Source organism: Rhinopithecus bieti, unplaced genomic scaffold (genome assembly GCF_001698545.2).
Source record: "Rhinopithecus bieti isolate Rb0 unplaced genomic scaffold, ASM169854v2 scaffold_26603, whole genome shotgun sequence".
In the NCBI taxonomy this organism is placed as follows: Eukaryota; Metazoa; Chordata; class Mammalia; order Primates; family Cercopithecidae; genus Rhinopithecus; species Rhinopithecus bieti.
This window is the reverse complement of record NW_016812252.1, coordinates 714,061-728,488: the sequence shown is the minus strand read 5'-3', so window position 1 is coordinate 728,488 and position 14,428 is coordinate 714,061.

The following is a 14,428-nucleotide window of genomic DNA, read 5'->3' as shown; positions in this document are numbered from 1 at the left end:
CGCCTCAGCCTCCCAAAATGCTGGGATTACAGGCCTGAGCCACCGTGCCTGGCCAATTGAACCATTTTTACCTGTATCAGGCAACACAGGTAAATTCCTGGTGATGGTCTAAAGAGGAGTTAAAATGTTGAAGGGAACCAGAATTTTAGTACACACCACACAGAAGGCAAGGTTATACAGGCACTGTGTAAGGGGCAGGGAGCCTGAAAAGTTGGTAATACCTTGGCTGCCACTGAGGACAAGAATTGGTTTTCAGCAGTGGGTGGAAACAGTCAGCTAATATGCAGGAGCATAGGGTCTGAAGTTAACATCAACTTGCTGCAAAAACCCCCAAACCTAGGAATGTGAATATTGGTTTCGAACCTGGAATCCTGTGAAGCCTTGATGGAGGCAACCATAAAATTGGCCCCACAGGATTGCCACTCATATCCAGGGTACATGTGTGACAACTGCAGCAGATAACTGTCACTAAAGGGAAACTCACGGGCAAAACTTATGAAACAAAACAAAAACAGACTTTAAAAAAATATAAGGTGCACAGGAATATCAAACTGAAAAATAGCCATAGATAATATTTCAGCAAGAAGGAAAATGTACCAGTAAGGCAGAAATAGCATGTGAGAAGCAGTGGAGAGCAAAAAAAATCTGTAAAATACGTTGGCGAACCTAAGCAAGTTTTGATTGTTCACAAGATATAAACAACCAAAGATTTTTGCAAGGGTTCAGAAACACAGTAGAACTAAAATGCTAGTACTAACAACTAAGAAGGGGCAGCTAGGCTGATTCAGAAGAAAGTATTCAAGACCATACCTTATTTAGGAAGCTAAAGATACTTACCTTAAAAATTTAACTGTGAGTGAGTCAGTAACGAATTCATTACCTCTCAGCTTCAAATTGACGTCTGTCTCCGTTGCCTTTCCCCGGCGGGCTTGATATTTGGCTTTGCCAATAGGGGGTGATGGAAGGACACTGCAGGGCTACAGCAGGAAGAAGGGGCTTTTCTTCTGATGTTTTCCATGGCTGCTAGCTAACTGGTGTATAGAGCTGTTCTCAATCACCTACGTACCCCACAGTTAACCCTTGGCTAATGCCCTAAGAACCATGGTCTTCGTGTTTTATCAGCAGGCAACACCTTTTGGCAAGTTTCTTAGCCACAAGTGGGTTGCATGGTCCTATGGCTGCCAGAGGAAATCTAAATCTCAGCCTGGTAGGAAGGCACTTAGTTTCTAACCTCCTTTCTTGTTCACTCTCCCTTACCCCTGGGGGGAAGGATCTGCATCCCGAAGTTGATACTCTGTATCCCCTAGAGTCCGCTTCTACCCCGTTTAGTAGTAAACACCACAAGAATTGCTAACTAGTAAAAGGTGGTTAAGATTTTCATGTTTGGTTACCTGTGCAATGTGGCTTCTGTCTCCTAAGTATGTATTCAAAATTGCAAGATAACTATGAAAATAGAGTAATAGCAGAAAGCCAATAAAGTTGATATATAAAACTTCCAAATTAGCAGTGAAGGAGAAAAGGTTATAAGGAAAAACCAACCCTGCAAAAAGTAGGAGGGGAAAGCAAAGAAATAATTAGACAATACAAAAGATGGTCAAAAGACTTCTAAATGTATTTGTAATTACAATAAACACTATTAAAATCTAGAATGTCAAATGGAATAAAAGTAAAAAGCAGTTATGTGCTGTTTATAAGAGGTTCACATCAAACACAGAAATGTTGAAAGTAAAAAGATTAAAAGATCCATCCAAGAATCGTTTAGATTTCTGTTTATATTAATGGCAGCAAACATATTAAGAAACAGATGCTTCCTATTGCCACTTCTATTCAACAATGTATTGCAGCCTGAGTAACAGGGCAAAAATAGGTATATCTAACCAAAACTTCTATGTGCATATGATATCATGAGCATGAAATCCAAGATAATTTAAATTGCTAGAATTAACCAAAAAGTCTTCAGGTAGTTCTGTTCCTTAAGAGAAAATAAAATAAGTGCATAAAAATATCAAATTATATGAATACATTCAACAACCCCTATAAGAAAACTAAAACTTTTTAAAGAAATGTTAAAGTGAACCTAAAATGGAGAGCTATGCCACGTTTGAGGTTGGAAAACCCAACAAATGCCACTTCTCTCCAAACTAATCTATATGTTTAATGGAAGCCCACTAAGTCAACAGGTTGTATGTGTGTGTAACTTGATAAGCAGATTCAATGTACATGGAACTACAAAGGGTAGAAAGCCGCCTACTCAATGCCAAGGTTCATTTTCAAGCTGTAATAACTAAGATAGAATGTTACTAGTGCAGGGAGACAACTGGGCTAAAAGAACAGAAAAGACCCTAGAAACAAACCAATTCACATATAGATACTCAATTTATGACAGAGGTAGCACTGTGAACAAAGGGAAAAGATAGACTTTTCAATAAAAGGTGCTGGGATAGTCATGTGAGAAAATATGAAATGGTCCTTATATCACATTCAAAAATCAATCAACTCCAGGTGTATTAGACTAAGTGTGTAAAGCAAAACTATACAGCTGTAAGATAATATAGGAGAATAATTCACAACTTGTGACTAAGGCAAGATTTTGTAATATGCAAAGAGCACCAACTAAAAGACCACACATCTCTCCATGAAAATTAGGTACTTCTGGTCATAAAAATAAACCATAGGCTGGTGTGGTGGCACACACTTGTAGTCCCAACTACTTGGAAGGCTGAGGTGGGAGGGATCACTTGAGCCCAGGTGTTCAAGGCCAGCCTGGGCAACACAGTGAGATCCCATCTCTCTCTTTTTTTTTTTTGATACGGAGTCTCGCTCTGTCACCCAGGCTGGAGTGCAGTACCATGATCTTGGCTCACTGCAACCTCTGCTTCCCAGGTTCAAGCGATTCTCCTGTCTGAGCCTCCTGAGTAGCTGGGACTACAGGTGCGTGCCACCATGCTGGTCTAATTTTTTGTATTTTTAGCAGAGATGGGGTTTCACCGTGTTAGCCAAGATGGTCTCGATCTCCTGACCTCGTGATCTGCCCGCCTCGGCCTCCCAAAGTGCTGGGATTACAAGCATGAGCCACCATGCCCGACCGAGATCCCATCTCTTAAAAAAAAAAAAACAAAAAAACCAAACCAAAACAAAAAAAAACACTATGGGATGGCCAGGCACGGTGGCTCACACCTACAATCCCAGCACTTTGGGAGACCGAGGCAGGCGGATCACGAGGTCAGGAGATCGAGACCATCCTGGCGAACACAGTGAAACCCCACGTGTGCCAAAAATATAAAAAATTAGCCAGGCATCGTGGCACACGCCTGCAGTCCCAGCTACTGAGGAGGCTGAAGCAGGAGAACTGCTTGGACCTGGGAGGCAGAGGTTGCAGTGAGCCGAGATCCCGCCACTGCATGTCTCAAAACAAAACAAAACAAAAAAACAAAAACACTATGGGAAAATGGAAAGATAGGTCACAGAATGGAAGAAGACATTTGTAACACATATAACTGTCAAAGGGTTCATGTCCAGAATATAAGTAACTTTTACAAATAACTAAGTCAATCCAATAGAAAAATGGGCAAAAGCCACAGAAGCACTTCAAAAATGACATACAAAAGTCCAATAAACAATGGAAAAGTTGCTTAACTTCATTAGTGATCAGGAAAATAAATATTAAAACTACAATAATAGCTCTATACATTGGCAAAAGGATGTGGAAAAGTGGGAGATTTCATACATTGCTGTGGGAGGAGTATAAATAGGTACAACCACTTTGGAAAATAGTTTTGCATTTTTCTCCTAAAGTTGAAGATACACATTCCCTACCAAAGTCACCACTCTGTACACCTCCAGAAGCTTCGTTCACGTTGTTATCTGTAGAAATGCTACTGCTTCAACTTGTACAGTAGTAGTACATGGCCTGTATGGCTATACACATTTCCCCTTTGTTTCCCCTATGACCCAGTTGTATATATCTCAGCTCTGGATATATACTCTAGAAAACTTGCATACAAGGGTATGATGATGCATATTGATAGCAGTACTATTTACAGTAGCCAAAAACTGAAAATGACCCAAATGCCAACTTCTAGAACAAATGAATTGTGGAATATTCATAGATGGAATACCATATAGCAATGAAAACGAATGATCTGGACCTAACAAAAACAACATTGATGTACAGTATAAACATAATACTGAACAAAAGAAATATTCTGAATATACACAATATGATTCCAGTTTTATAAAAACAGTCACAACTACATTGGTTTAGGCATATACACACACACAAAAGTGGCAGAGCTATTTAGAAAAAAAAAAAACCAAGGAAGTGGTAAAAGTCAGGATAATAGGAGGGAGGGGAGAAGGTGGGGAAGGATTACCAGGGGCAAAGAAAACTTTTGGAATGATGGGTATGTCTATTAGATTGTGCGGATTATTTCACAGGTATATATCAGAACTTACCAAATTGTATGTATACTTTGAATATGTACAGTTTATTATATGTCAAGGATACAGCAATAAAATTTTTAAAGTAAACATTTTACATTTTAAATATTGTTAAACAATAACTGCACTATTCTCATTTATATTTTTAATAAAAATTGGATAAAAGTGGATCTGATAGGGAAAGCCTAAAGCTATTTCTATTAGTGGCACTATCCTTCTCAGTGGCCCTTGAGGCACCTTCAGTAAAGCCCTAGCCCTCTGAACAAGAGTTTGAAAACTTCTGTTTTAAACTAAGTCTTAACCACAGGCTCTTAAGCCAGCTGACAAAATTTAATTTTTAAATTACATTTCTTTCCAAATTGTCTCACAGCAATTTCCTGTAATAATTTTTTTGGAGATACATGCAAACTTTGATACTGCCAATAGTTTTTAATTTTCAATTTTTGTGGGTACATAGGTATATATATTTATGGAGTACATGAGTTATTTTTATACAGGCATGCAATGTGTAACAATCACATCATGGAAAATGAAGGTAGTCATCTCCTCAAGCATTTATCCTTTGTTTTACAAACAATCGAATTATACTTTTAGTTATATTAAAATGTACAACCGGGGGCCGGGCGCGGTGGCTCAAGCCTGTAATCCCAGCACTTTGGGAGGCCGAGACGGGCGGATCACGAGGTCAGGAGATGAGACCATCCTGGCTACACGGTGAAACCCCGTCAATCTACTAAAAATACAAAAAACTAGCCGGCGGAGGTCGCGGTAGCCGCCTGTAGTCCCCAGCTACTCGGGAGGCTGAGGCAGGAGATGGGGTAAACCCCGGGAGCGAGCTTGCAGTGAGCTGAGATCCGCCACTGCACTCTGGCCTGGGTGACAGAGCGAGACTCCATCTCAAAAAAAAAAAAAAAAAAGTACAACTCATATTTTGCTATATCACCCTGTTGGGCTATCAAACAGTAGGTCTTATCATTCTAATTTTTTTTAATACCATCAACCATCCCCACCTCCCCTCTACCTCACCCTCACTACCCTTTCCAGCCCTCTGGTACCATCCATGAATTTAATCGTTTTTGATTTTGGTCCCACAAATAAAATGAAACATGTGATGTCTGTCTTTCTGGGCCTGGCTGTTTTCACTTACATAATGATCTTCGAGTTCATCCTTGTTTTTGCAAATGACAAGATCTCAATTCTCTTTAAGGCCTGAAATAGTATTGCATTGTGTATGGAGTACCACATTTTCTTTTTTTTTTTTTTTTTTGAGACGGAGGAGTCTTGCTCTGTCGCCCCAGGCTGGAGTGCAGTGGCCGGATCTCAGCTCACTGCAGCTCTGCCTCCCGGGTTTTATGCCATTCTCCTGCCTCAGCCTCCCGAGTAGCTGGAACTACAGGCGCCCGCCACCTCGCCCGGCTAGTTTTTTGTATTTTTAGTAGAGATAGGGTTTCACCGTGTTAGCCAGGATGGTCTCGATCTCCTGACCTCGTGATCCGCCCGTCTCGGCCTCCCAAAGTGCTGGGATTACAGGCTTGAGCCACCGCGCCCGGCCCACATTTTCTTTATCCACTCATCTGTTGATGGATACTTAAGTTGCTTCCAAATCTTAGCTATTGTGAACAAACATGGGAGTGTGGGTATCTCTTTGATATACTGATTTCCTTTCTTTTGGGTAGATACGTAGCAGTGGGATTGCTGGATTTTACAGCAGCTCTATTTTCAGTTTCTGGAGGAACCTCTAAACTGTTCTCCATAGTGGTTGTACTAATTTAAATTTCCACCAGCAGCGTACAAGACTTCTGTTTTCTCCACATCCTCACCAGCATTTATTATTGCCTGTCTTTTGGATAAAAGCCATTCTAACTAGGGTAAGATGATACCTCATTGTAGTTTTGATCTGCATTTCTCTGATGATCAGTGATGTTGAACACATTTTCATATGCCTGTTTGCCATTTATCTCTTTTTTGACAAATATCTATTCAAATCTTTTGCCCATTTTTAATTGGATTAGATTTTTTCCTATAGAGGTTTTTGGACATACAGCTTATATATTCTGGTTATTAATCCCTTGTCAGATGGGTAGTATCAGGGGAACCCACCCCTGATATTTCAATGTAGGTTCTTTCTATTTTCTGTGTCAGCCGGCTGAGAAATAAAGATAAAGAGTACAGAGAGGAATTTTACAGCTGGGTCTCTGGGGGTGACATCACATATCGTAGGACTGTGATGCCCACCTGAGCCTTAAAGCCAGAAAGTTTTATTAAGGATTTCAAAAGGGGAGGGGGTGCAAGAACAGGGAGTAGGTCACAAATATCACATGCTTCAAAGGGCAAAAAGAAAAAAAAGATCACATGCTTCTAAGGACAAAATCAAAAACTTCTGATAAGGGTCCAACAAAGATCACAAAACAAAGGGCAAAAGCAAAGATCACAAGGCAAAGGGCAAAAGCAGAATTACTGATAAGGGTCTATGTTCAGCAGTGCACATATTGTCTTGATAAACATCTTAAACAACAGAAAACAGAGAGCAGAGAACCAGTCTAACCTCAAATTTACCAGGGCAGGGTTTTTCACCACCCTAGTAAGCCTGAGGGTAGTAAGCCTGAGGGTACTGCAGGAGACCAGGACGTATTTCAGTCCTTATCTCAACCATGTAAGACAGACACTCCCAGAGCGGCCATTTATAGACCTCCCCCCCAGGAATGCATTCCTTCCCCAGGGTATTATTAATATCCCTTGCTAGGAAAAGAATTTAGCGATATCTTCCTTACTTGCACATCTGTTTATAGGCTCTCTGCAAGAAGAAAAATATGGCGCTATTTTGCCCGACCTGCAGGCAGTCAGACCTTATGGTTGTCTTCCCTTGTTCCCTGAAAATTGCTGTTACTGTTCTTTTTCAAGGTGCACTGATTTCATGTTGTTCAAACACACGTTTTACAATCAATTTGTACAGTTAACACAATTATCATAGTGGCCCTGAGGTGAGGTATCCTTAGCTTATGAAGGTAACAGGATTAAGAGATTAAAGTAAGACAGGCATAAGAAATTATTAAAGTATTATTTGAGAACTGTTAAATATCCATGAAATCTTCACATTTTATGTTCCTGTGCCACGGCTCCAGCTGGTCCCTCCATTCGGGGTCCCTGCCTTCATGCAACAGGGGAGTTTGCAAATATATTCTCCCATTCTGTGAGTTGTTTTTCACTTTGTTGATTGTATCCTTTGCTGTGGAGCAGCTTTTTAACTTGATGTGACCTCACTTGTCCACGTTTGCTTTGGTGGCTTCTGCTTGTGGGGTATTACTCAAGAAATCTTTGCCCAGACCAGTGTATTGGAGATTTTCCCCAATGTTTTCTTGTAGTAGTTTCATAGTTTTGAGGTCTTAGATTTAAGTCTTTGATTCATTTTTATTTCATTTCTGTATAAGGCAAGAGAGAGTTTGGGGTGTAGTTTCCTTCTTTTGCATATGGATATCCAGTTTTCTGAGCACAATTTATTGAAGAGACTGTCTTTTCCTAGTGTATCTTCTTGGCAACTTTGTCAAAAATGAGTTCACTGTAGGTTTGTGGATTTGTTTTTGTGATTTCTATTCTGTGCCATTGGTCTATGTGTCTGCTTTTATGCCAGTACCATGCTGTTTTGGTTTCTATAGCTCTGTAATATAATCTGAAGTCAGGAAATGTGATTCCTCTAGTTTTGTTCTTTCTGCTCAGAATAGCTTTGGCTATTCTGGGTCTTCTATGGTTCCGTAATACATTTTAGCATTGTTTTTTCTATTTCTGTGAAGAATGTCACTGATATTTTGATAGGGATTGCATTGAATCTGTAGATTGCTTTGGGTAGTATAGATATTTTAACAGTATTAATTGTTCCAATCCATGAACATGGAATATCTTTCCATTTTCTGGTGTCCTTTTCGATTTCTGTCATCAGTGTTTTATAGTTTTCATTGTAGAGATGTTTCATATCTTTGGTTCAGTTAATCCCTATTTAATTGTATTTGTGACTCTTGTAAATGGGATTTACAAGAGTAAATTTCCGATTTCTTTCTCAGATAGTTCAGTGTTGGCATATAGAAAGTCTACTTATTTTCTGGCCTGGCACAGTGGCTCATTCCTGTAATACCAGCACTCTGGAAGGCCGAGGTGTGTGGATCACCTGAGGTCAGGCATTCAAGACCAGTCTGGCCAACATGGTGAAACCCAGTCTCTAGTAAAAAAACACAAAAATTAGCTGGGCATGGTAGTAGGTGCCTGTAATCCCAGCTACTCAGGAGGCTGAGGCAGGAGAATCACTTGAACCTGGGAGGCAGAGGCTGCAGTGAGCCGAGACTGTGCCATTACATTCCAGTCTGGGCAACAAGAGCAAAACTCCATCAAGAAGTGGGGGACGGGGAGCGGTAGAGGGAGAGTCTACTTATTTTTGTATCCTGCAATTTTACTGAATGTATTGGTTCTAGTTTTTTGGTGGAGCCTTTAGGTTTTTCCAAATATCATATTCATCTGCAAATAAGGATAATTTGACTTCTTCCTTTCCAATTTGGATGCCCTTTCTTTCTCATCTAATTGCTCTAGCTGGGACTTCTACTACTATTTTGAAAAACAGTGGGCATCCTCGTTGTGTTCCAGATCTTAGAGGAATGGCTTTCAGTTTTTCCCCTTTCAGTATGATACTAGCTGTGAGTCTGTCATATATGGCTTTTATTATGTTGAGGTATGTTCCTTCTACAGGCAATTTTTTGAGGGTTTTCTTTTTAATCATGCAGGGATTTTGAACTTTATCAAATGCTTTTTCAGTATCAATTGAAATGATCATATGGCTTTTGCCCTTCATTCTGTTGCTATGATGTATCACATGGATTGATTTTTTTTTTTTTTTGGATTGATTTCTTATGTTGAATCTTCCTTGCATCCCTGGGATAAATCCTACTTCACCATGATGAATGATCTTTTTAATGTGTTAAATTTAGTTTGCTAGATTTTGCTGAGGATTTTTCCATCAATATTCATCAGAGATACTGGCCTGTAGTTTGTTTTTTTTTGCCACACAAGCCTCCCGAGTAGCTGGGCCTGGAGGTGCACACCACCATGCCTGGCTAATTTTTGCATTTTTTGTAGAGACAGGGTTTCCCCATTATGGCCAGGCTAGTCTCAAATTCCTGACCTCAAGTGATCCACCTGCCTCAGCCTCCTAAAGTGCTGGGATTACAGGTGTGAAGCCACCACACCTGGGCTAGTCTTCTTTTGATGTGTCTTTGGTTTTGCTATCAGGCTAATACTGGCCTCACAGAATGAGTTTGGAAGTATTCCCTCCTCCTCCATTCTTCAGAATAATTTGAGAATTGGTATTAGTTATTTAAATGTTTGGTAGAATTCAGCAGTGAAGCCATCGGGTCTCAGGCTTTACTGGGAAACTTATTACAGCTCAGATCTCATTACTTGTACTGGTTTGTTCAGGTTTTGGATTTCAATTTCATGGGTCAATCTTGGGAGGTTGTACGAGTCTAGGAATTTATCCATTTGCTCTAGATTTTCCAATTTATTGGCATCTAGTTGCTCACAGTAGCCACTAATAATCCTTTAACTTTCTGCAGTATCAGTTGTAATGTCTTTTACCATCTCTGATTTTGAGTCTTCCTTTGTAAGTCTAAAGGTTTTGTCAATTTTATGTTTTCAAAAAACCAACTTTTGTTTCATTGATCTTTTGTATTGTTTTCATTTCTAATTCATATATTCCTGTTTATTATTTTTCTACTAATTTTGGGTTCAGTTTGCTCTTGCTTTTCTAGTTCTTTAACCCTTTCCTGTTTAGAAAAAAAAGTGCAGCTTGCTGCCAGTGCTCAATTTTACATAAACATGCTCTCTGAGGCTGAGGCAAATCTGATTTTCAATGTGAAAATAAAATATAAAAACTGTTCTTGGAGTTATTTCTAAACAAAACTAACATTAGAATCATTGGAATCATCAGAATCAACTATTTCAGAAAAATCAGATTCGCCAAACAAATCTTCAGTCAACAACTGCTTGAGAATGATCTTAAACATCACCTGTAGGAATGCTACATTTTCTAGGATTTGACAATTTCAGCAATCGAGAATTACTGCATTTTGTAAATAGAAATACCACTACTAAAAACAATGTTACAAATAGAAGGATGTATTTTGTTTCCAAAGTAAATACACTACAGCAATGTGAAAATAATAAAAATGAGCTATTTCATCGCAAAGTTATCTTAAGGTAAACACTGCAGTCGTAAGGACCCCTGGCAAGCATTCTTGGGGCAAATGGGAAAAGAGTGACGATGCATCATTAGGTTATTTGAAGTTTTTCTTCTTTTTTGATGTAGGTACGTACAGCTATAAATTCCCGTCATACATACTACTGTTTTTGCTGTATCTCATAGGTTTTGAGATGTGTTTCAAGAAAATTTTCAATTTCCTTCTTAGTTTCTTAGTTTCTTCATTCACCCACTGGTCATTCAGGGACATACTGTTTAATTTCTATGTGTTTGTATAGTTTCCAAGATTCTCACTATTGATTTCTACTTTTAATCCATTGTGGTCAGAGAAGATGCTTATTATTTCAATGTTTTGAATGTTTTAAGACTTGTTTTGTGACATAACATATGCTCTATCCTTGATAATAATTCATGTGCTGGGGAGAATAATTTTCAGTATTCTTCAGCCTTTGGATGAAATGTTTGGTAAATATCTATTAGATTCATTTGTCCCACAGTGCAGATTAAATCTGATGTTTCTTTGTTAAGTTTCTGCCTGGAAGATCTGTCCAACCAATGCTGAAAGTGGTGTGGTGAAGATGCCAGCTATTATTGTATTGGGAGCCCTCTCTTTAGCTCTAATAATATTTAGTTTACATATCTGCATGCTCCAGTATTAGTGTATGTATTTGCAAGCACATCCTGTTGCTGGATTGACCGCTTTATCGTTATATAATGACCTTTTTGTCTCTTACAGTGTTTGCCTTGAAATCTATTTTGTCTAATATAATTATAGCTACTCCTGCTCTTTATTAGTTTCTAATGGCATGGAATATCTTTTTCTATCCCTTTGTTTTCAGTCTAGGTGTATCTTTATAGGCTAAATGTGTTTCTTGCAAGCAATAGATCATTGGGTCTTGTTTCTTCATCCATTCGGCCACTGTGCTTTGATTGTAGAGTTTAGTCCATTTACCTTCAATGTTGTTATTGATAAGTAGGGACTTACTCCTGCCATTTTGTTGTTCTCTGGTTGTTTTGTAGTGTTCTTTTCCTTCTTGCCTTCCTCCCTGTCTTTCTTTTAGTGAAGGTGGTGTTCTCTGGTGGTATGATTTAATTTCTTGTTTTTTAAATCCATTGCATATTTTTAGATTTGAGGTTACTGAAAGGCTTACTGCAAGTTGTAACTCATTATTTTAAACTGACAACATTGATTACATAAACAAGCAAAAATAAAATAAAAACTCTACAGTTGACCTCTCTCCCCCCTCACTCCCGCCCTCCCTCTCCCATGGCCACCACCACTGGGACTGCATTGGATCAAATCTGAAGCCAGCACAGCACTAGGTCTTGCCAAAGGCCCACTGTAACCACTACCTGACCACCACCTACCCCGTTCTCTCTCACACTGTGGCCACAACCACTGGCACTGCACTGGATCAGACGTGAAGCCACTACAGCACCAGGTCTTGCCAAAGACCCGCTGTAACCACTACTTGACCACCACCTACTTCTCTCTCTCTCCCACTGTGGCCACCACCACTGGGACTGCATTGGATCTGACCTGAAGCCAGCACAGCACTGGGTCTTGCCCAAGGTCTCCTGTAACCACTACTTGACCACCTATATTCACTCAAGGCCCGAGAGTTCTACAATCAGCAAGTGGTGAAGCCAACTAGGTTTGTGTCTTTCCCTTCAGGGTGTCAAGTATCCCCAGGCCCTGGGCAGGTACAGAGATGCTGTCTGGGAGCCAGGGATTAGAGTCAAAAACCATACAATTTTGCCTGATGTTCTACTGTACTGTGGCCAAGTTGGCACTCAAATCACAATATGAAGTCCTTCCTGCTCTTCCTTCCCCTTTCCATTGGCAGAGGGGCTTCTCCCTGTGGCCACCACCACCACTGGCGCACAGGGGGTTCTGCTAGGCCACCACCAATGTTCACTTAAAGCCCAAGGGCTTCTCAGCCAGCTTGTGGTGAATGCTGCCAGGCCTGATACTCACCCTGAAGGGCAGTGGGCGCCCAGGGCAGGGTCCAGAAATGCTGCCCACGAGCCTAGGCTTGGATTCAGGGACCCCAAAAGCCTCAGGGACCCCAAAAGCTCTATTGTGGCTGAGCTGGTACCTAAAGTGACAAGACAAAAGTCCTCTTTACTTTTCCCTCTGCTTTTCTCAAACAAGAGGAGTTTTTCATCAATAGCCACCACAGTTGGGAATGTGCTAGGTCACACCTGAAGTCAGCATGTCTCAGAGCCCAAGGCCCACAGCATACTATCTGGGTATTGCTGCTGGTAGTTCACAGCTCAAGGACTCTTTAGTCAGTAGGTGATGAATCCTGCCAGAACAAGGTCCTGCCCTTCAAGACAGTGGCTTCCCTATTGACCCAAGGTGCGCCTAGAAATGTTTATGAGCTAGGGGCTGGAATGAGGGCCTTGCAACTCTACCCAGTGCTCTACCCTAGTGTGGCTAAGCTGGTATCCAAGATGCAAGGCAAAGTCCTCTTTACTCTTTGCTTTCCTTTCCTTAAGCAGAAGCAAGGAGTCACTTTCATTGCGGCCTGCCTGGGCTTGGGGGAGGAGTGGTGCAAGAACTCCCTTAGCTGCACTGGCTGGTGTCTCCCTAGGTCATCTGTCACCCTCGTCCTCTGGCTCTGAGCTCATCCAGCACTAGGAGTTGCCTAGGAATTAACTGCAATCTTTGTGTCCTAGACTGCCTTTCAAGTTTACCTAGGACCCCAGAGCACTTTGGCCCACGGTGGCAAGGCTTGCCAAGAAACTCAAGTTCTGGTAGCTGGAATGGAGAATTCCACTCTGGCTAGGTCTGGTCCAAACGCTCCCTCCGTGCATTTGCTCTGGCTTAGCCTAGCATGGCTTTACTCTCCACTATGACAAGGCAGCACTGAGTTCAATGTGAAGTCCCCCAGTTCCTGTGCTCTCCCTCCCCCAACTGCACAGACTCAGACCCCACAGTGCACCACTGCCAGGGGATCAGGGAGGAGTGGCATCAGTTATTCAAAGCTATCTCTCTAACCCTCTTCAATGCCTCTTTCAGCAATATGAAGTTAAAACCAATACTGTGATTGCTCACCTGATTTTTGGTTCTTGTGATGGTGCTTTTCTGTGTGTAAACAGTTGTTAAAATTTGGTGTTCCTGCAATGGGGATCAATAGTATAGGCTTCTATTCTGGCATCTTGCCCTGCCTTCAATTTCTTGGAATAATTTAATCAATATTTAGTATTTATATTATTGAGTATCCAAATATTTTTGGTACCCAACCTTCAAGACACAGTTCTTCTACAAATTGTAAGTTAGTGTTTAGTAATATAACTACAGGCTATCATGACAAAGAATTTTAAACCTAGAAGAAGCCTATTATCTTATGTCTGATCCCTAAGGTCATAATACCAAGGATGTGGATGCTTGTTTGCTGACGTTTACTCACCATTCCACCATGCTGCTTCCTGGAAATGTGTTATAATATTCTATATGCCCACCAACAAGAATGACAGAGAAATCTTCCTAGACCTGCTACTTATAAAAGTGGGGAAGAATAGTCCAAAGTGGCTTGTTCTCATGGGTATGAGGCAGAACACTGACCCTTAAGAAAATGTGACTGAATATTGAGAATACAGAATAAATAGAAGGCAGCAAGTAAAGTACTCTTACATAAAATGCAGCAAGGATGTACAAGTTGCTCAAGGAAGGTTCAGCCTAGGAAGAGAATATGACTCATTATTTGTCAGTAATATACAAGCACATCATTGAGGACACTTACA